This window comes from Geotrypetes seraphini, chromosome 12 (genome assembly GCF_902459505.1).
Source record: "Geotrypetes seraphini chromosome 12, aGeoSer1.1, whole genome shotgun sequence".
Classification (NCBI taxonomy): Eukaryota; Metazoa; Chordata; class Amphibia; order Gymnophiona; family Dermophiidae; genus Geotrypetes; species Geotrypetes seraphini.
In genome coordinates this window covers 77,291,367-77,314,886 of record NC_047095.1, presented here as the reverse complement: position 1 = coordinate 77,314,886, position 23,520 = coordinate 77,291,367, and the positions used below count along the sequence as shown (strand labels likewise).

The 23,520-nt window shown below is 44.7% G+C and overlaps 1 protein-coding gene across 1 annotated transcript in view; it reads left to right on the top strand.

The window, feature by feature from the left end:
- The window catches only part of MPL (MPL proto-oncogene, thrombopoietin receptor), a 135,253-nt gene that overhangs the window by 46,377 nt on the left and 65,356 nt on the right, over positions 1-23,520 (top strand). The window lies entirely within an intron of this gene.

Here is a 23,520-nt window from a genome sequence, read left to right as displayed (position 1 = left end):
AAAAATCAACAAACAATACAAACTTCTACTAAAAGACAAGAGGAAAACCCACTACACCAATCTCATAGGCACAGAAACCCGACACCAAAAATCTATTCCAAATATTAAAAGATCTAACAAACACCAAACCATACATGACCACTAACAATACTCCTCCACCCTCAGCCACCCTCTTAGCAGATCATAGAAAGATGACGGCAGAAAAGGGCCAAGGCCCATCTAATCTGCTCTCACTAATGGCCCACCCCCTAACTACCTCCATGAAGAGATCCCACATGCCAATCCCATTTTTTCTTAAAATCTGGCACGCTGCTGACCTCAATTATCTGTTGTGGAAGATTATTCCAGCGATCAACCACCCTTTCGGTGAAGAAATATTTTCTGGTGTCGCCATGAAATTTCCCACCCCTGATTTTCAACAGATGCTCTCTTGTTGCCGTGGGTCCTTTAAGGAAAAAGAGATCCTCTTCCACCTCGATACGGCCTGTGACATATTTGAACGTCTCGATCATGTCTCCCCTCTCTCTGCATTCCTCGAGTGAGTACAGCTGCAACTTACCCAGTCGTTCCTCATACGGGAGATCCTTGAGTCCTAAGACCATCCTGGTGGCCATTCACTGAACTGACTCAACTCTCCACACATCTTTTTGATAATGCGGTCTCCAGAATTGTACACAGTATTCCAGATGGGGTCTCACCATGGATCTGTACCCTCAATTTTACCCCATCTCACCTAAACAAACTCACAATGCTCCCCACAGGAAAAGAATCAATGCAGCAGACAGATCATGGTCTCAATTCCCCAACATACAATGGTCTGAACTCAATAAACTCTACAAAAAATACAGCCACGCCTCCTGTGACCTCAACCACTGTCCATTATACCTCCTCACTACCTCCAGTGTAAAATTCCGGACTCTACTTCAGCAATGGACACAAGCCATGCTCACAGACAGCATTTTCCCCACTGATCTCAGCGAAATCATCACCCCAATCCAAAAAGACCCAAAAGGACCAAAAGACCTGCCATCCAACTACAGACCAATTGCCTCAATACCGCTGAACATCAAACTTACAGAAGGCCTAGTAGCTAAACTCCTCACCAACTACTAGAAGACCATAACATACTCCACCCAATGCAATCTGGCTTCAGAACCAACTTCAGCACAGAGACATTACTAGGCTCCCTTATGGACACAGCCAGACAACACCTTAGCACAGGAAAAAAAAATGCTTCTCATACAACTGGACCTTACTGCAGCATTTGACCTAGTAGACCACAACATCCTCCTGCAAATCTTGGATGCAATAGGTATCTCAGATAAAGTATACTTTTGGTTTGAAGGATTCCTAAAATCCAGAACTTACAGAGTAAAATCAGACAAAGAAAAATCTGAACCTTGGTCAAATCCCTGTGGCGTATCACAGGGATCCCCTTTATCCCCTGCTCTCTTCAACCTATTCACTGCCTCTCTTGGAACACAGCTAGATAATCTAGGCATAACCACCTATAGTTACGCGGATGACATAACCATTCTCTTACCATTTGATCAGCCAAAGACCACCATGACAAATATACTACACCGAACACTAGAAACTGTCACGACTTGGATGAAAGATCACAAACTAAAACTCAACCCTGACAAAACTAAATTCATCCTCCTTGAAAATGACAAAATTCCAACCATAAACAATATAGAACTCAACTCAATCAACTATCCCATCCAAACCACTATAAAGTTACTAGGAATGACAACAGACAGATGCTGCACCATGCAACCACAAATAAATAAAATACAGAAATCCTTCGCAATCATGAGAAACCTGAGACAAGTCCAGAAATTCTTTGAAAGAACACAATTCCAGCTTATAGTGCAATCCCTAATCCTAGGACTGCTAGATTACTGCAACATCCTCTACCTCCCTTGCCCCACTACTATGACCAAGCAACTACAAACAATCCAAAATACAGCTCTGAGACTCATCTACTCACTGAGGAAACATGACCATATCACAGAAGCGTACATCAACTCACACTGGCTACCAATCCAAGAAACAATACTATTTAAATTCTACTGCATGTTATTTAAAGCCCTATATGGAGGCAGCCCAACCTACCTAAACAACTGCCTCATCCAAGCATCCTCAACCAGACACAGAAAAATGCATTCCCCATTCATACCCCCCCACCCCCGATCAAAGAAGTAAAACGGAAAAAACTACACAATGGCCTCCTAGCCACTCAAGCCGCAAAACTAGATAACCAGATCTCTAACCTACTGATAACCACCCCAGACTACAAGATATTCAGAAAAGAATTAAAAACCACACTCTTCAAGAAATTCCTGAAACAATCCTGACATGTTCCACTCTTTACAACTCTTGAAATGGCAAATGATCTACTCTTTACAACTCTAGTAATGACAAATGTTCTTCCATTGTAACCCCCCTTTCATAAATCTTTTGTAATTCGCCTTGAACCGCAAGGTAATGGCAGAATAGAAATCTCTAATGTAATGTAATGTAATATAAATCCACACTTTATTCTGAGACCAGTGGGTTATTTCCCTCCACCTGCCAGATCTATAGGAAGCCTCAAACTTCAGAGACTTTTATCCCCTCCCCCTCTTATGCTCACTAGTCAGTCTTAAAGCAGCCAGGAACATCTGTAGAAGATAATAATGAGAGAGAAAGGGGAATAGGGAAACTCCCCGGCAATCAAATCAATTCTGCTCATATAAACAAATGCAGCAAAGAAAAACTAAGTAACAGGTTATGAAACATTGGAAACATAAATGACAAAACAGTGCTTTAGGGAGACAAAGCTTGCACCATCAGAAGGAACCCCCATAATCTAAGTGCTAAACCCATTCTGATGGCACTCTTATAAAGGCTGGTCAGAAAACAGAAATCCAACTTACCAGTACTTGTAACGTTAGATAATTGGTGAATCAGCAAGTATAGGGTGGGTTCCCGGAATAAAGTGTGGATTTACAAGAAAGAAGATTAACAAATATAAGAACCTAATCTTTTGTTCTTGTACAATACCACTTTATTCCAATATGCCCGATGTGGACTGGAACAAACCTTCCGCTACATCCAGCAGCAGCAAGAGGCTACTAGCCTCCAAGCAGATGGTACTGGAACTCACCAGAGACCAGGCAATCCTGGACCTGTTGCTCACCAACGGAGACAGTGTCACAGGGGTATCGGTGGGTGACACCTTGACATCCAGCGACCACAACATGGTTTGGTTCTGCCTCCAAAAAGGAACCACTAGGTCAAAGACATTGACTAAGGTCCTATATTTTAAAGGAACTAACTTTCAGGGCATGGGGGACTACGTCTACAAAGTGCTGCAAAACCAAAGCATGACGGACAATGTAGAGGAACTATGGTCTACTCTGAAGTCTATCTTGCATGAAGCAACTAACATATATATAAAAACAGTGAGCAAACGACGCAGAAACAATAGACCACAGTGATTCTCCAAGGAGATCTCAGAACTAGTAAAGCAAAAAAAGAAAGCTTTCGTTGCTTACAAACAATCACAATGACCGGAAGCTAAAGAAACCTAGCTGGCTAAATCCAGAAAAGTTAAAACCACCGTCAGAGAGGCCAAATTCAGGATGGAAGAAAACATAGCTAGGCAGGTAAAGAAAGGGGAGAAATCCTTTTTTAAATACGTTAGCAACAGGAAGAAGAGCACAAGTGGTATTGGGTGCCTAAAGAAACCTGACGGCAGCTTTACAGACCTGGATGCAGACAAAGCAGAAATACTTAATAGCTACTTCTGCTCAGTCTTCACCTGCGAAGCATCGGGATCCTGTCCTCAGCTACAGACAAAGGGAAGTTCGAAGGACCCATTCTGGGACATGGAAATTACTGTGAGCGAAGTCTACCAAGAGCTATCAAAATTAAAAGTAAACAAAGCTATGGGCCTGGACAATCTACACCCTAGAAAACTTTGAGAATTGAGTGACGTACAGGCAGAGCCGTTAGCCGAGCTATTCAATCTTTCCCTTAGCAAGGGAAAAGTACCTCTGGCCTGGAAAACTGCCAACGTTATCCCGCTCCACAAAAAGGGATGCAGGTCAGAGGCTGAAAATTATAGACCGGTGAGTCTCACATCAATAGTGAGTAAACTGATGAAAAAGTTGATTAAGAACAGATTGGACACGTCTATGGACGATAAAAGATTAAGGGATCCCCACCAGCATGGCTTTACAAAGAGAAGGTCTTGTCAATCCAACCTGATGAGCTTCTTTGACTGGGTAACAAAAAAACTGGATGGGGGTGAGTCCCTGGACATCATGTATTTGGACTTTAGCAAGGCTTTTGATAGTGTTCCACACCGGAGGTTACTGAACAAGATGAAATCATTAGGACTAGGAGAAACACTGACAGCATGGGTACAAGACTGGCTAAGCGGCAGACTTCAAAAAATAATTGTAAACGGTATTCCATCAAAAATGTCGAAAGTGACCAGTGGAGTGCCACAGGGCTTGGTCTTGGGCCCAGTGCTATTTAATATCTTTATAAGGGATCTGACTAAGGGACTTCGAGGCAAAATTACATTATTTACCGATGACGCTAAACTATGCAACATTCTGGGCAGGGCAATAGAACCTGACAGCGCAACCAGACCCAGCACTATGGAGCAGGACTTGCTTTTATTGGAACAATGGTCCAGTACTTGGCAATTAAACTTTTATGCCAAAAAAATGCAAGATAATGCATCTTGGGAGCGGAAATCCATGCAGAACATACACCTTGAATGGTGAAAACTTAACTAGAACTATTGCAGAAAGAGACCTGGGAGTTCTCATCCGGGAAGATATGAAAGCTGCCAATCAGGTGGAGAAAGTGTCAGCAAAGGCTAGACAAATGCTGGGTTGCATCAGAAGAAGCTTTGTCAGCCAAAAGCCTGAAGTCATACTACCGTTATACAGAGCCATGGTGAGACCTCACCTGGAGTACTGTGTCCAGTTTTGGAGGCCACATTATCAAAAGGATGTGAAGAGAATGGAGTCAATCCAGAGAATGGCCACTAGGATGGTCTCAGGACTGAAAGACATCCCTTATGGAGAAGGTCTGACCACACTGCGCTTATATTCTCTCGAAGAGTGCAGAGAAAGGGGGGACATGATAGAAACATTCAAATACATCACGGGTCGCATTAAAGTGGAGGAAGAAATTTTCTTTCTACAGGGTCCCACGGTAACAAGAGGGCATCCGCTGAAACTTAAGGGGGGAAAATTTCATGGTGACACCAAGAAATACTTCTTCACCGAACGGGTTATTGATCGATGGAATGATCTTCCACGCCAGGTGGTCGAGGCCAGTAGCATGCTCGACTTCAAGAGTTGATGGGACAAACAGGTGGGGGCACCACAGTGCTATGCCCAAAAGATGGATACCCCAGGGAGGAGGGTTCGTATTTATTAAGTGGGCAGACTTGCGGGAGGGAGGGTTCTGGAGTGGGCAGGCACATTTGAAGTGGACTCTGGAGATAATCGGAAGCCAGTGGAGCTTGGATAAAAGCGGTGAGACGTGGTCGAATTTGCTTTTTGCGAAGATAAGCTTAGCAGCAGTATTCTGAATCCGCTGGAGTCTTTGAAGGTTTTTCTTTGTTAGGCTAAGGTAGATAGAGTTGCAGTAGTCCAGTCTGGAAAGGATGGTGGATTGGACAAGGACGGCAAAGTGTTTTTGATGGAAACAGGATCTCAGTTTTCTCAGCATGTGAAGGCTGAAGAAATATTTTTTTACTAGGGAGTTGAGGTGGTCGTTGAAGGAAAGTGTAGAGTCAATGATGACTCCCAGAACTTTACTAGAATATTCAAGATGCAGAATGGGGCCAGAGGACAGTGGGATGGAGGTGGGCAGTTTGTCCAATTTTGGGCTGAGCCAGAGAAGTTTTGTTTTAGATTCGTTCAGTTTCATCTGCACAGTGTGGGCCCAGGATTGAAGGTTCGATATACATGAGGATATGTTCGCCGAGAGGTTGGTGAGGTTCCGGTCGGTCTCGAGGAGGACAAAGATGTCATCTGCGTAAGTGTAGAGTGTTTCAAGGGGGGAGAGATGGAGGAGTTTAATGGAGATTATCGAAAAGTATACAAGCTGAATATCCAAAAAAATCAAAAAAATAACCAACAAATATTCAGAATAAAGCTGCTAATAGTGGAAGGAAACAGGCTGAAAGGCAAGTAACTAACATGGAGAAAAAGACCTCAGTGCCTGTCGGGAATACCGAGTTCATTCTTTGAAAAGTGTGTCTGGTTCCGTATTGGAGCAACGGATATTTATTTCCACTGCTTGTGGGAGATGAATGGAAGATAAGTGCAAGTTTTTACAGTTTTTTGCTGTTTTTTTGCAGTTTAACTTGTGTATTTTAAACTGTATCTTTATGAATCTTTTCCAAGGAGTTTTTTGACCTGGGATGTGTTTTGTATGGCAGTTTATAACTGAACATATAGTTTCTTGGTTGTTTCCTTGAAACACTGAGGTCTTTTTCTCCATGTTAGTTACTTGCCTTTCAGCCTGTTTCCTTCCACTATTAGCAGCTTTATTCTGAATATTTGGAGTTTAATGGAGGACATATAAATGTTGAAGAGGATAGGAGAGAGAGGTGAGCCTTGCGGGACTCCACAGATCGGGTTCCAGGGGGAGGAAGAAGTGCCCTTCATGTTGACTATGTAGGAGCGGGAGCGTAAGAACTTCGAGAACCAGTCAAGGACTGGGGAGTTTATGCCTATCTCGGTGAGTTGGTAAATTAGAACATCAAAAGCTGCAGAGAGGTCAAATTGAAGAAGGACAGCGAACTTGTTGCGAGAATGGAGATGTTAAACTTTTGAGATTAAGGAGGTCAGAAGGGATTCGGTGCTGAAGTTGGGATGGAAGCCGTATTGGTAGGGTAGCAGAATGGTGAATTTTTCAAGGTAGGAAGATAGTTGAGTGGATATGATGGACTCTAGCATCTTGGTAAGAAGGGGAATGTTAGCTATTGGACTGTAGGTGGATGGTGTAGAGGGGTCAAGCTCAGGTTTTTTCAGTAGTGGGGTTAAGGAAACACCATAACACAGAGCACTCACTTCTTGGAATGACTTCTTCAATTCATTATTTCTTAGATCACCATCAATCGGTGCTTTTAGTTTCTCTTGATCTATCAGCAGCGTTTGATACTATTGATCACCATTTACTCCTTGCTAGACTTCAGACTATTGGGGTGACTGATGAAGTTCTAGCTTGGTTCACTTCATACTTTACTGAGCGTACCTCTATAGTTGATTTCAATAATACTGCATCTCTTCCATCCCAGGTTTCTTATGGAGTTCCACAGGGATCTATTCTCTCACCCTTACTCTTCAATATTTTTTTAGCTCCTTTGATGACTTTATGCCAATCAGTAGGATTTCAAGTTTTTGCTTATGCCGATGATATTCAATTATTACACCCTTTAAACAATAACAATTTAACTGATATCTCATCTATTAATGAGAAACTTGAACAAGTATATCATTGGCTAAACAAAAACAGATTGGCTCTCAATATTAATAAAACCAATGTGATGCTATTTCCTTGGAAAGATAGTTTCTCTCTTGCTCATCCGATATTAATCAATAATGTTCCCTTACAATCAGTTAAGAATATAAAAATTTTAGGTGTTATTTTTGATAATAAACTAAATTTCCATGATCATATCAGTAATATTGTGAAAATCACTTTTTACAGATTACGTAAAATTCGTTCCATTTCAAAATTTCTCTGTTCTAAATCACTTACTATACTTGTTCACTCTTTGGTGATGTCTAAGCTCGATTACTGCAATTCTTTATTCAAAGGGATTGCACTACATGAAATAAAATGATTACAAATAATACAGAATACAGCAATAAAATTAATCAATAATTCAAAAAAATATGATCATGTAACACCACTTCTTAAAGAGGCGCATTGGCTTCCTGTTAATTATAGAATCACTTATAAGTTATGTATAACTATTTTCAAAACTTTGACTAATAAGACTCCTGCTTTTTTATATAGATCACTGATTCCTTATTCTACTAAAAGAATTTTAAGATCTAGCGAACAAAATCTGCTAACAATTCCATCATTAAAAATTATTAATACTAGGAGACAATTTATTTTTTCCTGTATGGCACCGCAAACTTGGAATGCCCTTCCTATTGTGCTGCGGGATGAGAAAGACTTGGGTAAATTTAAAACTGCGTTAAAAACTTTCCTTTTTAAAGACGCTTTTTTTACATAATTTATTTATTTTATAAATTCTGTTTATTGGTCAATTTATTGGGTAAATTTAAATCTGTGTTAAAATTTTACCGTTTTAATGATGCCTTCTTCACATAATTCTTTTATATTTTAAGAATGATGATTATTTGATCAATCCTGTTCTAATTACATTATTTTGTGTTTTCCTTCATTGTCTTATCTTTATTTAAAATTGTATTTCTTCCCTTCTTTCCCTTTGTTTAACTATGCTTAAATTTATTGTTTTTTAGTTATTACTTAAATATATTGTCTGCATTGTAATGTAATGTATTGTTACTGTATTGTTACTGTATTTTAGATTTATATTGTAAATTTTAAATGTACATCGCTTAGAATATTTGATTAAGCGATTTATCAAGTCCCATAATAAACTTGAAACTTGAAACTTGAAATAAGGCCCATTTCTGAGGAGAAGAGACCCGAATGGAGGGCGGAGTTTATGAGAATGATAAGAGATGAGATGGCCTGAGGGGGAGTGTTCTCATAGAGGTAGGAGGGGAAAGGATCCAAGGTACAGTTGCAGGATTTCAATTTGAGGCAGAGATTATAGACCAGGGATTCGGAAACAAGTTCGAAGACCAGGATCTGTCTGCTGGGATAGGGTAGGAGTTTTTTGGGATAGGGTTGGGGTCAATTGGAATCAGAGATTTGTAGGAGATTGCGGGTGGGAAGGAGCGCCTCAAGGTGGAGACCTTATCGTTGAAGAACTTTGCTAGAGAATCGGCTGAGGGGGAGGAGGGAAGTATGAAGTCATTTTTGGAGGTTAAGGAAACATAGAAACATAGAAGATGGCGGCAGAAAAGGGCTACAGCCCATCAAGTCTGCCCACTCTGCTTACCCACCCCCTGTGTATACCCTAATGACCCAATTTTCTTATCTTGACCCTCGTAGGGATCCCACATGGGTATCCTATTTATTCTTAAAGTCTGACACGCTGTCTGCCTCGATCACCTGCACTGGAAGCTTGTTCCAATGATCAACCACTCTCTCTGTGAAGATACTTTCTGGTGTCGCCATGAAATTTTCCGCCCCTGAGTTTGAGCGGGTGCCCTCTTGTGGCCGAGGGTCCCTTGAGAAAGAAAATATCTTCCACTTTGACATGTCCCGTGAGGTACTTAAATGTTTCAATCATGTCTCCCCTCTCCCTACGTTCCTCGAGAGTGTAGAGCTGCAATTTGTTCAGTCTCTCTTCATACGAGAGACCGTTGAGCCCCGAGATCATCCTGGTGGCCGTCCGCTGAACCGATTCAATTCTTCGCACATCTTTACTGTAATGTGGCCTCCAGAATTGCACACAGTACTCCAGATGAGGTCTCACCATGGCCCTGTACAACGTCATTATGACTTCAGGCTTTCGGCTGACGAAACTTCTATTGATACAACCCAATATCTGCCTTGCCTTAGATGAAGCCTTCTCCACTTGATTGGCAGTTTTCATGTCTGCACTGATGATTACTCCTAAATCTCGTTCTGCTGAAGTCCTAGTTAAAGTTTCTCCGTTCAAGAAGTACGTCCTGCATGGATTTCCGCTTCCGAGGTGCATGACCTTACATTTCTTAGCATTGAAGCCTAGCTGCCAGGTTGAGGACCAACTTTCCAATGTAAGCAGGTCCTGCGCCATATAATTCTGTAAACTGCATTCACTTACTATATTACATAGTTTGGCGTCATCGGCGAATAGTGTTATTTTACCTTGAAGCCCTTGAGTCAGATCCCCTATGAATATGTTGAAAAGGAGTGGACCCAGGACCGAGTCCTGCGGCACTCCACTGGTTACCTCCGATGTTTTAGAGAGGGTACCATTAACCACCACCCTCTGAAGTCTGCCACTCAGCCAATCATTGACCCATGCAGTTAGTGTCTCTCCTAACCCCATCAATTCCATCTTGCTTAGCAGCCTGTGGTGTGGGACACTGTCAAAAGCTTTACTGAAGTCCAGGTACACGACGTCCAAAGACTCTCCCAAGTCCAACTTTCTTGTTACCCAGTCAAAGAAGCTGATGAGATTGGATTGGCAGGACCTACCCTTGGTGAATCCATGCTGACTGGGATCCCGAAGAGTCCCTTCATTCAAGATCGTGTCCAATTTGCTTTTAATTAATGTTTCCATGAGTTTGCACACTATTGATGTGAGACTCACCGGTCTATAATTCGCAGCCTCTGCCCTGCAACCCTTTTTATACAGAGGAACGACATTAGCTAATTTCCAGTCCAGGGGAACTTTCCCCTTACTTAGGGAGAGATTGAATAGCTCAGCCAATGGTTTCGCCAGGACATCGCTCAATTCTCTGAGCACTCTTGGGTGCAAATTGTCTGGTCCCATGGCTTTGTTCACCTTGAGTCTTGCCAGTTCACTGTAAACTACACCTGGTGTGAACTCAAAATTCTGAAACGGGTCTTCTGTGCTTTGTGTTGGCTTCAACTGCGGACCGTGTCCCGGTGCCTCACAGGTGAAGACTGAGCAGAAGTATTCATTCAGTAGTTCGGCTTTATCGGAATCTGCTTCCACGTAATTTCCGTCTGGTCTTCTAAGGCGTACTATCCCGCCTGTGTTCCTTTTTCTGTCACTAATATACCTGAAGAAGGATTTGTCCCCCTTTTTAATGTTTTTTGCCAGAATTTCTTCCACTCGAAGTTTTGCCTCCCTAACTGCCATTTTGACCGCTGTAGACCTGGTCCTATATTCTACCTTTGCCTCTCTTTTCTCTGTGCGCTTGTAGGAGAGAAACGCTTTTTTCTTCTCCTTAATGAGGTGCGAGATCTCTGCGGTGAACCATTGGGGTTTATTGTTTTTGTCGTTTATTTACTGATTTTATGAAGCGGCTAGTTGCTTCATATATGGTTAATTTCAGTGTTAACCACTTAGCTTCTACATCATCAGTCTCCGCTTGGTCCTGCAGCGTCCGATGGACGAAATCTCCCATGCGTGCGAAGTCTGTGCCCCGGAAATTGAGTACCTTTGTTTTCGTGTTTGATCTAGGGAAGCCTTTCCTAAGGTTGAACCATACTATGTTGTGGTCGCTGGAGGCTAGCATATCTCCTACTGAGACCTCTGAGACGCTTTCCCCGTTGGTGAGTACCAGGTCGAGGATCGCCTGGGCCCTAGTGGGCTCCGTTACCATTTGTTTGAGACGTGCTCCCTTTATGGAGGTTAAGAGCCTCCTGCTACCGCTGGTTGTCGCTGAAAATGAGTTCCAGTCTGCATCAGGTATATTGAAGTCCCCTAGCAGTACAGCTTCTCCTCGTAGAGTGATATTCTCTATGTCTTCAATTAATTCTGCATCCATGTCTTCCAGTTGTCTTGGGGGTCTGTATACCACACCTAGATACAGGCATTTTTCTCTGCCTCTTGCCAGGTTTACCCAGAGGGACTCCCCGGTGTACTTAACATCTGTGATCCTGATGGTTTTGATGTCGTCTTTAATGTATAGAGCTACCCCCCTCCTAACCTGCCCTCTCTGTCCTGACGAAGTAGATTGTAGCCCGGTATAGCCATATCCCACCCATGTGAGTCCGTGAACCAAGTTTCAGATATTGCCACCATATCTAGGTCGGCATTCCTTATTTCAGCCTACAATTCTAGAATTTTGTTACCTAAACTGTGTGCATTGACATACATGGCCCTCCATATCTTGTGTTTGCTAAGTCCTTGTGAGGCGTATACCCGAGTCAGTGTGACTCCTAAAGAGCTGTTTGCAATGTGGGTACTTACCTTGGACATGGAAGCGGAGATGTTGGATTGGAGATTTTGTCATCGTAGAAGTTTTTCCTTGCTTTTTTTAGAACAGTATTATAGATTTTAATGTTGACCCTCCAGGAGAGTCTGTCTGTAGGGGATTTAGATTTTTTCCATTTTCGTTCCAGAGCACGGCATTTCTGTTTCAGTTCTCTGTGGTATGAGAGGTACCAAGGGGCCTTACGGGAGTAGGAAATGGTTTTAGTGGAGAGAGGGGCGAGGGAATGGAAGGTGGACTCGGAGAGGGCGACCCAATTTTGCCAGTTAGATTCTGGTTCTGCAGGTTTAGAGATGGGGGAAAATTTGTCGAGAAAATTGATCCAGAACAGATTGCTCGAGATTTTTTTACGGAAGGTAATAGAATTTGAGGTGCGGGATGGGGGCCCGAGATGTGACATGAAAATGGGAAGACAGAAGGCCCCTAGGTAGTGGTCGGACCAGGGGACAATTTCCCAGCGAATGTCGTCAGTTGAGGTTTTGTAAGTAGTAAGATCTAGAAAGCTGATGAGGTCTAGTGTGTGGCCTTTTTCGTGGGTTGGGGAGAGTGTGGGGGGGAAAGCCTAAAGCGGAGAGGAAGCTATTAAATTCGGATGTATCCTTGTTAGTGACATCGTCAAGGTGGAGATTGATGTCTCCGATGATCAGTAATCTTTGAAATTTGAGGAAGACGTTTGTTATGGTTTCAAAGACGAGTTCGGAGGAATTGTTCCAAGGGGCAGGTGGGCGGTATAGAAGCAGGATACCCAGAGGATGAGGGTGGAATTCGTCATTGACTGAGGCTAACATGTATTCTAATGAGGAGTGGCTGCCCTTTTCAAGGAGTTGGACATCGAACAATGATTTGAAAAGGAGGGCCAGGCCGCCTCCTCTTCGGTTATTCTGGGAGAGAAGAGGCCTTGGTAGCCGTGGGAACAGAGTTCGTTTTGAGTAAATTGGTCATCTTTTGTGATCCAAGATTCTGTGATGAATAGGAATCCGGGGTCAGAATCCTCGAGTAGGTCCTTCAAGATTTGTATCTTATTGCAAGCAGATCTGGCATTGCAATAGAGTGTTGGGACTGGGGTGAGAGAATGTGAGGCAAGGTTGGGGGGAGTGGAAGCGAGGACAGGTTTTAGAGAGGCATGGTTGACTTTGCGAGGGTTTTTGTAGGATGGGTGGTGTTTGGGGTGAATGAGCGTGGGAATTCTGAGGCCAGGGCAGATATTGCGAGCATTTGTAGAGTCGAGGAGGTTGGGGGCAGGGGGTGTCAGGCAGGGGAAGAGTTTAAGAGAAGAGAAGAGTAGGAGAAGAAGGAGCCATGAAGGTGGCTTCATGATGAGAGATTAGAGATCTATGGGTTAGATGGCCTGTTTGAGGCGTGTGAGAGTAGATTAAGGATGGAGGAGCGACTAGGTAATAACGTACTAGGTATCAGCACAAACGATATTGGACAGATCTAGTAAAATATGCAATGTATGCAATGAGAAATGTATGCAATGAGAAACAAGTAGCGGCCCTGCAAATCTCATCCAGAGAATCAGCCGACGACGCTGCCCAAGAGGACGAAACACCTCTGGTTGAATGAGCCCACACCCCGAGGGGGGCTTCTCTCCAGCTGCCATACAAACCGCAGAAATGGCCATGCGAATCCACCTGGAAATGGTAACCTTTGAAGCTGGCCCACCTTTGTGGGCTGGACCCACAAAAAGAGAGGCGAACCTCATTGGTGACCTCTAGATACCGTAATAAAATTTCTGTACATGTCCAAGAACTGCAACACCTGGTCATGCTCCCTTGAACCAGAGGAAGCAAAAGCAGGAAGCCGGACTTCCTGATTCACATGGAAAGTGGAAACCACTTCTAGAAGAAAGAAGAAATAGTACGATACAGTGAGAGATTAAAGAAATTGGGCCTCTTCTCCCTTAAAAAGAGGAGACTGAGAGGGGACATGATCGAAACATTCAAAATAATGAAGGGAATAGACTTAGTAGATAGAGACATGTTGTTCACCCTCTCCAAGGTAGAGTGTACGAGAGGGCACTCTCTAAAGTTAAATAGGGATAGATTCCGTACAAACGTAAGGAAGTTCTTCTTCACCCAGAGGGTGGTATAAAACTGGAACACTCTTCCGGAGGCTGTTATAGGGGAAAACACCCACTAGGGATTCAAGACAAAGTTAGACAAGTTCCTGCTAGACTAGAATGTACGCAGGTAAAGCTAGACTTAGTTAGGGCTCTGGTCCTTTACCTAAGGGCCGCCACGGGAGCGGACTGCTGGGCATGATGGACCACTGGTCTGACCCAGCAGCAACAATTCTTATGTTCTTAGATTAAAGGTATGAGGTTGGCTGGTTAAGAATAAAAACTATCCCTGTTTGCTGATGACATTTTGGCTATTGTTGAGGCTTTAGAGATGTCTTTGATTGCCCATAAAGATGTTTTGGGTGAATATGGTCAACTGTCAGGATTTAAGGCTAATCTATCTAAGATGGAAGTGATGACTATATCAGCATCTTCGGAAAAGCTTAAGGAACTGCAGAGATCAGTGTCTTTGAGATGGGTAAAGGGACCTATTCGCTACCTAGGAATAATATTGGGAACAGATTGGACACTCTTGTTTCAGCAGAATTATATATCATTGGTAATGGGTATCCAGAGGGATTTAGAAAGGTGGAATAAGATGTTTATCTCATGGCTAGGACGTACGGATGTGTTTAAGATGATGATCCTTCCCAGATTTTTGTATCTATTTCAAGTATTACCAATAGAAATTCCAAAACTGTACTTTCACAAGTGGAATAATATAATGAGATTTATTTGGGGAGGAAAGAAGCCAAGGGTCGGAAGATATGCAATGTTTAAGTTTAAGGTGGAAGGAGGATTACCGTATTTTCACGTAGATAACGCGCACCCGTGTAAAACGCGCACACGGGTATAGCGTGCGGGAAAACGAAATATATGTTTTTTAAAATTTCTATACCGCGCACACCCGTATACCGCGCATGCTGCCCTACTCTCCCGTCACTGCCCGACTCTCCTTTCGCCCGCCCGACTCTCCTCTGGAGACTCCGACTCTCCTTTCGCCCGCCCCGACTCTCCTCTCCCCCTTAAAGTCCTGTCCCCACCCTGAAAGCCTGATGCCCCCCACGAAGTCCGATTCACCCCCCGCAGGACCGCTCGCACCCCCACCCCGAAGGACCGCTCGCACGCACCTGCACCCCCACCCCGAAGGACCGCTCGCTCGCACGCACTCCCACCCGCACCCCCACCCTGAAGGACCGCTCGCACCCCCACAGCCTCCTGACCCCCCCATCACGACGTGGGGGTCAGCCAGGGGGGTCGCGGGTCAGCTGGGGGGGTGGTCGGAGGTTCTTGGGGGGGCAGTCATTGGGGGGAGGGGGTTTGCGTCGAGGGCAGGAGGGCCTGGGATCCCTCCTGCCCGTAATGTAGTGCGGGGTGGGGGTAGGGGGTCGCCGTGGCCAGGAGGGTTTGGGCTCCCTCCTGGCCCGAACAACTAGCGGGGGGAGGGGTCACCAGAGCCAGGAGGGCTTGGGCTCCCTCCTGGCCCAATATTGTCGGGGAGTTGGCAGGGCAAGAGGGCTTGAGCTCCCTTTTGCCCCGATCGTGTCGGGGAGTCGGGGGGGGCAAGAGGGCTTGAGCTCCCTCTTGTCCCGATCGTGTCGGGGAGTCGGCGAGACAAGAGAGCTTGACGTCAGAGAAAGGGCGGGACCGCCGGAAGAGGAAACAGCGTAGGCGCAGGGCTCACAGAAAGGCCGGGACCGCCAAGAGGAAGCAGCAGGATACCGGTAGGAGCTTCTACATGATGGGGGGGGGGGGGTCGGGAGGCTGTGGGGGTGCGAGCGGTCCTCCAGGGTGGGGGTGCGGGTGCGAGTGCGTGCGAGCGGTCCTTCGGGGTGGGGGTGCGGGTGCGTGCGAGCGGTCCTTCGGGGTGGGGGTGCGAGCGGTCCTGCGGGGGAGTGAATCGGACGTCGGGGGGGGAACTATGTAAAAAAAATTTTGTACAACGCGCTCACGCGTATAACGCGCAAGGTTATGCACGGTTTGTAAAAACCGTGTATAACACGTGCGTTATATGTGTGAAAATACGGTATGTTTACCTTCTTTGGAAAATTATTATAGAGCGGCTCAATTGAGAGTAATAATTGAATGGAATTTGAACCCACCTACATTATGGGCAAGGGTAGAACAGGGAATGTTAGATGGAATAGAGGGTATTAGGGATTTGAAATATCTACCATGGGTTTGGAGGCATAAAGAAATAGTTAACATAAGTAATCCTTTTACTAGATGTTCTATGGGAATATGGAAAAATATGAGGAAAAAACTTTTAGGAAAGGAAAAAAGTATTTTTTACTCTCCTATATTATATGCGCAAGATTTTACACCAGGAAGGGAGAGGGGAATTTTAAAAAAGTGGGAGGTAAAAGGACTTAGATGTTTTGGCCAATTTATGAAAGAAGGAGAGGTTAAAGCATTCGTAGATCTCCGGGATCAATATCAATTGGAAGCAAGAGACCTTTTCCCCTATTTTCAGGTGAAAAATTATATTATGACATGTAAGGGGACAGAAAAAGAAGGCCTAAAGAAATCTGAATTTGAAAAGGGTTTGGGGAGCCCAATTGCTAAAGGGCTCCTGGCTATATAAAATTATACATGAGGATAAGAATATGAAAACATCTTATATGAAAGCATGGGGAAAAGATTTGAGAAAGAATGGTCAATTGACAAATGGGGCTTGATTGTATCCCATCTCTTTCATATAGCCAGAGCAGCTGCTCTGATGGAAAATGCTATTAAACTTTTAGCAAGATGGTATGTACTAAGGAGAAAAAGATCTTTGTTGGAAGGGATGTGGAGAAAGAGGTACATTCTATCATATGTGGTGGGAATGTCAACAGATCCAGAATTATTGGGAGCAAGTATTTTGTTATGTGAGTAAATTAAACCAGTATCCTATCGATATGAGTGCTGACAAGGCATTGTTGGGAATCGGAGTAGAGGGTCTTTCATCCTCTCAATTTAAACTCATGGACGACATTCATAGCTGTTCGACTAACATTGGCCCAGCAATGGCGTACCCTAAATATACCCACTATAAGAGATATAAGAGACCACTTAGGAATGGTATGTGAAAAATATAGATTGTCGGCCCTTTTATCAAATCAATGGACAAAGTTTACAGATATGAGAAAAATATATTGAATTGGGAAAAAAAGATTTTTGAAAGATTTAAGTTGTCTATTATTCTATCCTTATGAAAAGAGATACCAGGCCTCCTGAAGGGGGGGGAGGTAAGGGATGGGGGTGGTTTTTATTTTTAATGTTTGAAGGCTAAGATGTATTATTTCAAAATGTACTCATCTATGAATTATGCTATATATGTTAATGTAATCTATATTGTGTATTGAGATTATTGCAAATTTTTTTTTTTTTTTTGTAAAATCCATTAAAATAAAGAATTTAAAAAAAAAGAAAAATCAGATAGATGCAGTGGTACGCAAAAGTTATTTTGCCTTATGGAAACTACGAACAATTAGACCATATTTTGAATTTGCTGCTTTTAGACTTTTGGTTCAATCTCTCAACATTGTAACTTTACCCTACCATCAACCTCTTCCCTCACAATCAAGTTTGTCTAGTCTATGTTTTAATATACACTGTCTGTCCTCTAAATATTGAATATATTAACTCCTCTTCCTTTTTTATATTTTTATTGTAATGTACACCGGCCAGATATTTATTTGATGGTCGGTATATTAAAACCTAATAAACTTGAAACTTGAGTCTTCTTGATTACTGCAACATTGTCTAAAAATCACTAAGAAAGAGCTGGCGAGATTACTACTCATTCAGAACATAGCAGTTAGATTGATTTACGGCCTGAAGAAGTATGACCATGTCACATCGTTTTATTGTGAGCTGCATTGGTTACCCTGCCTTCTGGAGAAGCCCCAGTGAAGGAATGGGACACAGCTAGAGAGGGTGACAGAAAAGTTGGTGAGAAGAGCGGCACTCATCCTTTTATGATCAGCGGCGCTTCTCCTTGGGGGTGGACACGAGTGGAAACTTTACACAGGGGGGGAAGCCGACACTCAGAGCAGGGCTGCCGCATCCTGCCCCTTCGACAGACCAGATACATGCCGCTGTGGCCGCGTGGGACGCGGCTGCGGCTGCAGCCAGTTACCGAGAGTGTTGTGTCCCGAGGCCAGAGTTTGCAGGGTGCGTAGTTCCTGTTTCGGAGCATGCATTGTTATAGGAACTGAACACGGGGGGGGGGGGGCCTCTAACACTGCACACGCCGGTTTCCCTTTTCTTCCGGCATCCTTTCTCTTCTGAAACAGGAATGATATAACTTCCTGTTTCGAAGAGGAAAAGCCAGCGCACGCAGTGTTAAAGCCCCATGAGTTCAGTTCACTTGTGGGCAAGAGATCAGTGTGTGAATGGAAGGGAAAGAAGCTATCTTCTCCAGGCAGTCGGGGAGAGGAAAGCTGATCGGCCGGTAGATTGTGAAGGCAATGCGAGTCGATCACGGAGCCCAGGATGGGCTCCTCGATCGACTCACTTTGCCTTGGCGATCTACTGGTGGATCGCGATCGACCTATTGGGCACCCCTGCTCTAAGGGATCCCACATGGGCATCCCATTTGCTCTTAAATTCTTGCTCGCTGTTTGCCTCGATCACCTGTACCGGGAGCTCGTTCCAAGGATCAACCACTCTCTCGATGAAGAAATATTTCCTGGTGTCGAATTGAACTTTCCCACCCCTGAGTTTGAGCGGATGCCCTCTTGTGGCTGAGGGTCCTTTGAGAAAGAGAATCTCTTCTTCCATCTCGATACGGCCGGTAATATACTTAAATGTCTTTATCATGTCTCCTCTTTCCCTACGTTCCTCGAGTGAGTATGGCCGCAAATTTTTCAGCCTTTCCTCGTATGATAGATCCTTGAGCCCCGAGACCATCCTGGTGGCCATCCGTTGCACCGACTCTACTCTCAGCACATCTTTTCAGTAGTGTGGCCTCCAGAATTGCACACAGTATTCCAAATGAGGCCTCACCATGGTTCTGTATAATGGCATTATGACTTCAGGCTTCCGGTTGACGAAACTCCTACGGATGCAACCTAACAACTGTCTTGCCTTAGATGAAGCCTTCTCCACATGATCAACAGTTTTCATGTCTGCGCTGATGATCACTCCCAAGTCTCGTTCTGTTGAAGTTCTAGCTAAGGTCTCACCATTCAAGGTGTAAGTTCTGGCCGGATTTCTGCTGCCGAGGTGCATGATCTTGCATTTCTTAGCGTTGAAGCCCAGCTGCCAGGTCGAGGACCAAAGCTCCAACAAATGTAGGTCCTGGTTCATACTATCAGGTGAATTGCCATCTCTCACTATATTGCATAGTTTGGCGTCGTCAGCGAATAATGTTACCTTACCTTGAAGCCCCTGAGTTAGGTCACCTATGAATATGTTGAAAAGGAACGGGCTCAAGACTGAGCCCTGCGGTACTCCACTGATCACCTTCGATGTTTTAGAGAGGGTACCGTTAACTACCACCTTCTGAAGTCTGCCACTCAGCCAGTCATTGACCCATGTAGTTAGTGTTTCTTCCAGCCCCATTGATTTCATCTTGCTCAACAGCCTGTGATGCGGGACACTATCGAAAGCTTTGCTGAAGTCTAGGTATACGATGTCCATGGATTCTCCCAAGTCTAACTGTTTTGTTACCTAGTCAAAGAAGCTGATGAGATTGGATTGGCAGGACCTACCCTTGGTGAATCCGTGTTGACTGGGATCCCGTAGATTCTCCTCATCCAAGATTGCGTCTAATTTACGTTTGATTAGTGTTTCCATGAGTTTGCATACTTTGTGCTGATTCATATGAAATTGAACTCCCATGTACTCCAAATCCTGGGTGGGCTTGAGCTGACTCTAGTTTTCAAGTTTCCAAGTTTATTTGTCACTTGATATACTGTCTATCAATGGATAACTAAATGGTTTACAATATTATAAAAATTTAAAATATCAATTAAAAATTATAGTAGGGGATAATGAACCAAAGAATACATACTAGAACCAATAGGAGTGGAGGGGGAAGGGGAAATGAAAAAATACATCTAGATTAAAAATAAAAGAAAAGGGAGGAACAAGGGGAAGGGAGAATATAGTAGAAGGGAGGGGATCGCTTCTGGAAGTTGATCATCCAGCTGAGACGTTGCAGCAACTGTACCACCTGATAGACATCCAGACGCTCCTCGGATAGCGAGGGAGCTCTGATCAACCAGTCATCTAGATACGGGTGAGCCAGGACACCTAAGGTGCGGAGATATGTCGCCACCACCATCACTTTGGTGAAGGTCCGGGGTGCCATCACCAATCCAAAGGGCAGTGCTACAAGCTGTACATGTTGACCCAGAACATGGAACCGCATATACTTCTGGTGGTCTGGGAAAATGGGAATGTGGAGATACGCCTCCGTCAGATCCAGGGAGGCTAGAAACTCCCCTGGTACCACCGATGCTTTCACTGAGCACATCATCTCCATGCGGAAGCAAGGGACTTTTAGTGATGTATTGATCACCTTGAGGTCCAGAATTAGTCTCCAATCGTTGGATCCTTTTTTGGAACGAAGAAGTATATTGAGTATCTCCCAGAGCCTGAGTCTCAACACCATCATGGGTTCGATGGCCGCAATATCCAACAGTCTGCGGACTGCAGCCTGCACCCGAACTACCTTCTTGGGGTGGCCCGCAGGGGAATCCAGAAAATACGCAGTCAGAGGACAGAGAAACTCCATTTGTAGCCATCTCCGAGAACCTCCAGCACCCTGCGATCGGAGGTGATGGCCTGCCAGTCAGCCAGAAAGGCCGACAAACATCCCTCCAATGCACGAAGGAGGAGACAACGACTTGGCGTAAGAACTGTTTCTTAGTGGAAGCCACCAGCCAACTTGACGTGGACTGCTGGCAGACGAAGAGGACCGTTGTCCTATAGAAGGCCCCGAGTACTGACGAGAATACTGGAAGAGATAAAAATTAGAATGCCTAGAAGGACAGGACCTGCTCCCAGGCAATGCCTTGGGTTTACGATCCTGAACACTGGATATAAGGTCATCCAGATCCTGGCTGAACAGGAGCTGACCCTTGAATGGCAACTGGCTTAATGTTGCTGTAGAAGAATCACCAGACCACTGACGGATCCAGAGCATTCTGCGAGTTGAAAAAAAAAATAGGCGCCAAGCTTGGCGAAAACATTCAAGATGTCATACAAGGCATCAGCCATGTAACATACTGTAGATGAGAAAATCCACAAAGCACCACCTTGTCAGGATCATGGTGATGTGAGCTTGTTGACCTGCGCCACTGAACAAACCACCTGCGGGGAAGTAAACACTTGTTAAAGCCATCCGCCATGGGATAAAGTCACACCATTACTCGAGCACATTTCAAGGGACCCTCCCCAAGGGAGTCTCCCAGATATCTGTAAGAATCCAAACAAGGTCAGGATGATCAGAAAAGAGGCAGATTGTGGCCTCTGGTCACTCATGAGGGAACATTAAGGCATGACCGGCTGTTCCGTTTGCAGTTTAAAATCTTGCAGAGATCCAGAAATGAAATCTGTGCACAGTGGGGTCCTCCCCCAAATCACAGGCTCCACATAGGTCCGGATCCTGGAGATCTGCCAGATTCACCACATCAGTGGCTGCCATAGAGTTTCAAGTTTCAAGTTTTATTAGGATTTTATGTACCGCCTATCAAGGTTATCTAAGCGGTTTTACAATCAGGTACTCAAGCATTTTCCCTATCTGTCCCGGTGGGCTCACAATCTACGAAAGCAGAAGGATGGAAAGAGTGTCTGGAACAACTGCAGGCACAGTCGTCTTACTCCCCAGTACCCCCACAGGAAAGCGAGAATAAAGACTCTGGTCCCCTGTAGCAGGGTTCCCTGTGACCGGCACAGATGCCAGTGGAAGGGAAGCAGGAAGAGACTTTTTAAACTAAGTATGCCTGATAAAGCATATTCACAAATTCCGGGGGGAAACCATCCTCCGCGGTGGAAGCCAACCTCTGCACCTCAGATTTGGAATGCTTGGAAAATTTGTGAGGTTTATCGCCGGAGCTGTGCTTGCATTTCGCTGAAACGTCACCAGCACACTCCCCAGGGCCCCCTGATGCCATTTTCATGGGTGTCGGGGCAGAAGGCACTTGAAGATCCTCCTTGGAGGCCGAAGGCACCACATTTAGGCAAACCTTGCCCCTCTCATGGGCCGCAGTGCACATGGAACACGGCTGCGCGACCAACACATCCACTGCACATGAGGCATGAATCCATGACATCCTTCCCTGGGGAGGTTATCTAAGTCAGTGGTTCCCTGCCCTGTCCTGGAGGACCACCAGGTCAGTCAGGTTTTCAGGATAGCCCTAATGAATATGCATGAGAGAGATCTGCATATAATGGAGGTGCCAGGCATGCAAATCAGGACAGAGTTGGGAACCACTGATCTAAGTGGCTTACTTTCAAAAATGAAGCTGACAAGTATGATGAATAACTTTAAAATCAAATCACAGAGAACCCTCAAAAAACAGAAATTTTAGGATTTTTTTGGGGGGAGAGTGTGGGGCTTGTAGGGAAACCACCTAAAACCCTCTTTAAAGACCCCTCAAAATCTCTAATTGAAATGTGCTGAATGAGAGAAACTGCAGAGCTGTAAACAACTTACAGGGAGACCCTTTGCCTCAGTTAACTGGAAATCTGTATTTCAAGTCTTCTGACTGCCCCACCAGCCTGATCACCACAACCGGAAACCTCCGCTACCTTCAGACACGCCACGCACTGGCAGATGAATGCAGTCTAGCTCCGATCCCAGTTGTGCCTCCATGGAACTGCTCAGTCTGCACTCTGACCACTAGCAGACGAACATGGGGTGAGCAAGCTCCCAAGGGAATGGTCCCTAAGCCACGATCTGATGTGCAGGCTGTCCAGGGGGCTTACTGACAAGCAGGGAATCCCCAGAAGCAGTCTTTTACCAAAGGTCTGTGATCTCCCACAATCAACGATGTCCCCGCAGGGGGACTTCCACAGCAAGAACTGCAAATGAAAAATACTGAAATACCATGAAATTAAACACGAGCAGAAAGGACTGGTGAGCAGACGACCATGCTCAGTGATGAGGTATGGGGGGGGGGGGAAGCCTCTGAAGTTTTGAGCCTTCCTACAGATCCTGGCTGGTAGATGGAAATAACCCAATGGTCCTGGAATAAAGTGGGATTGTACAAGAAGGGGAGGGGTTTATGCAAGACTCCTGCTACCTTCATTCAGAAGGGGAGGGGTCATGCATGTCATATGTCATGGCTGCTAAAAAAGCAAATAGAAGGGGAGAGTGTGGCGCAGTAGTTAAATCACTGGAGAAAAAAGAAAAAGGCCTCAACGACGGAGACATAAGAGTCTTGAGGATAAGATGTCAATGATACCACCATGGGCTTAAAAAGTCCTCCACTTTATTAA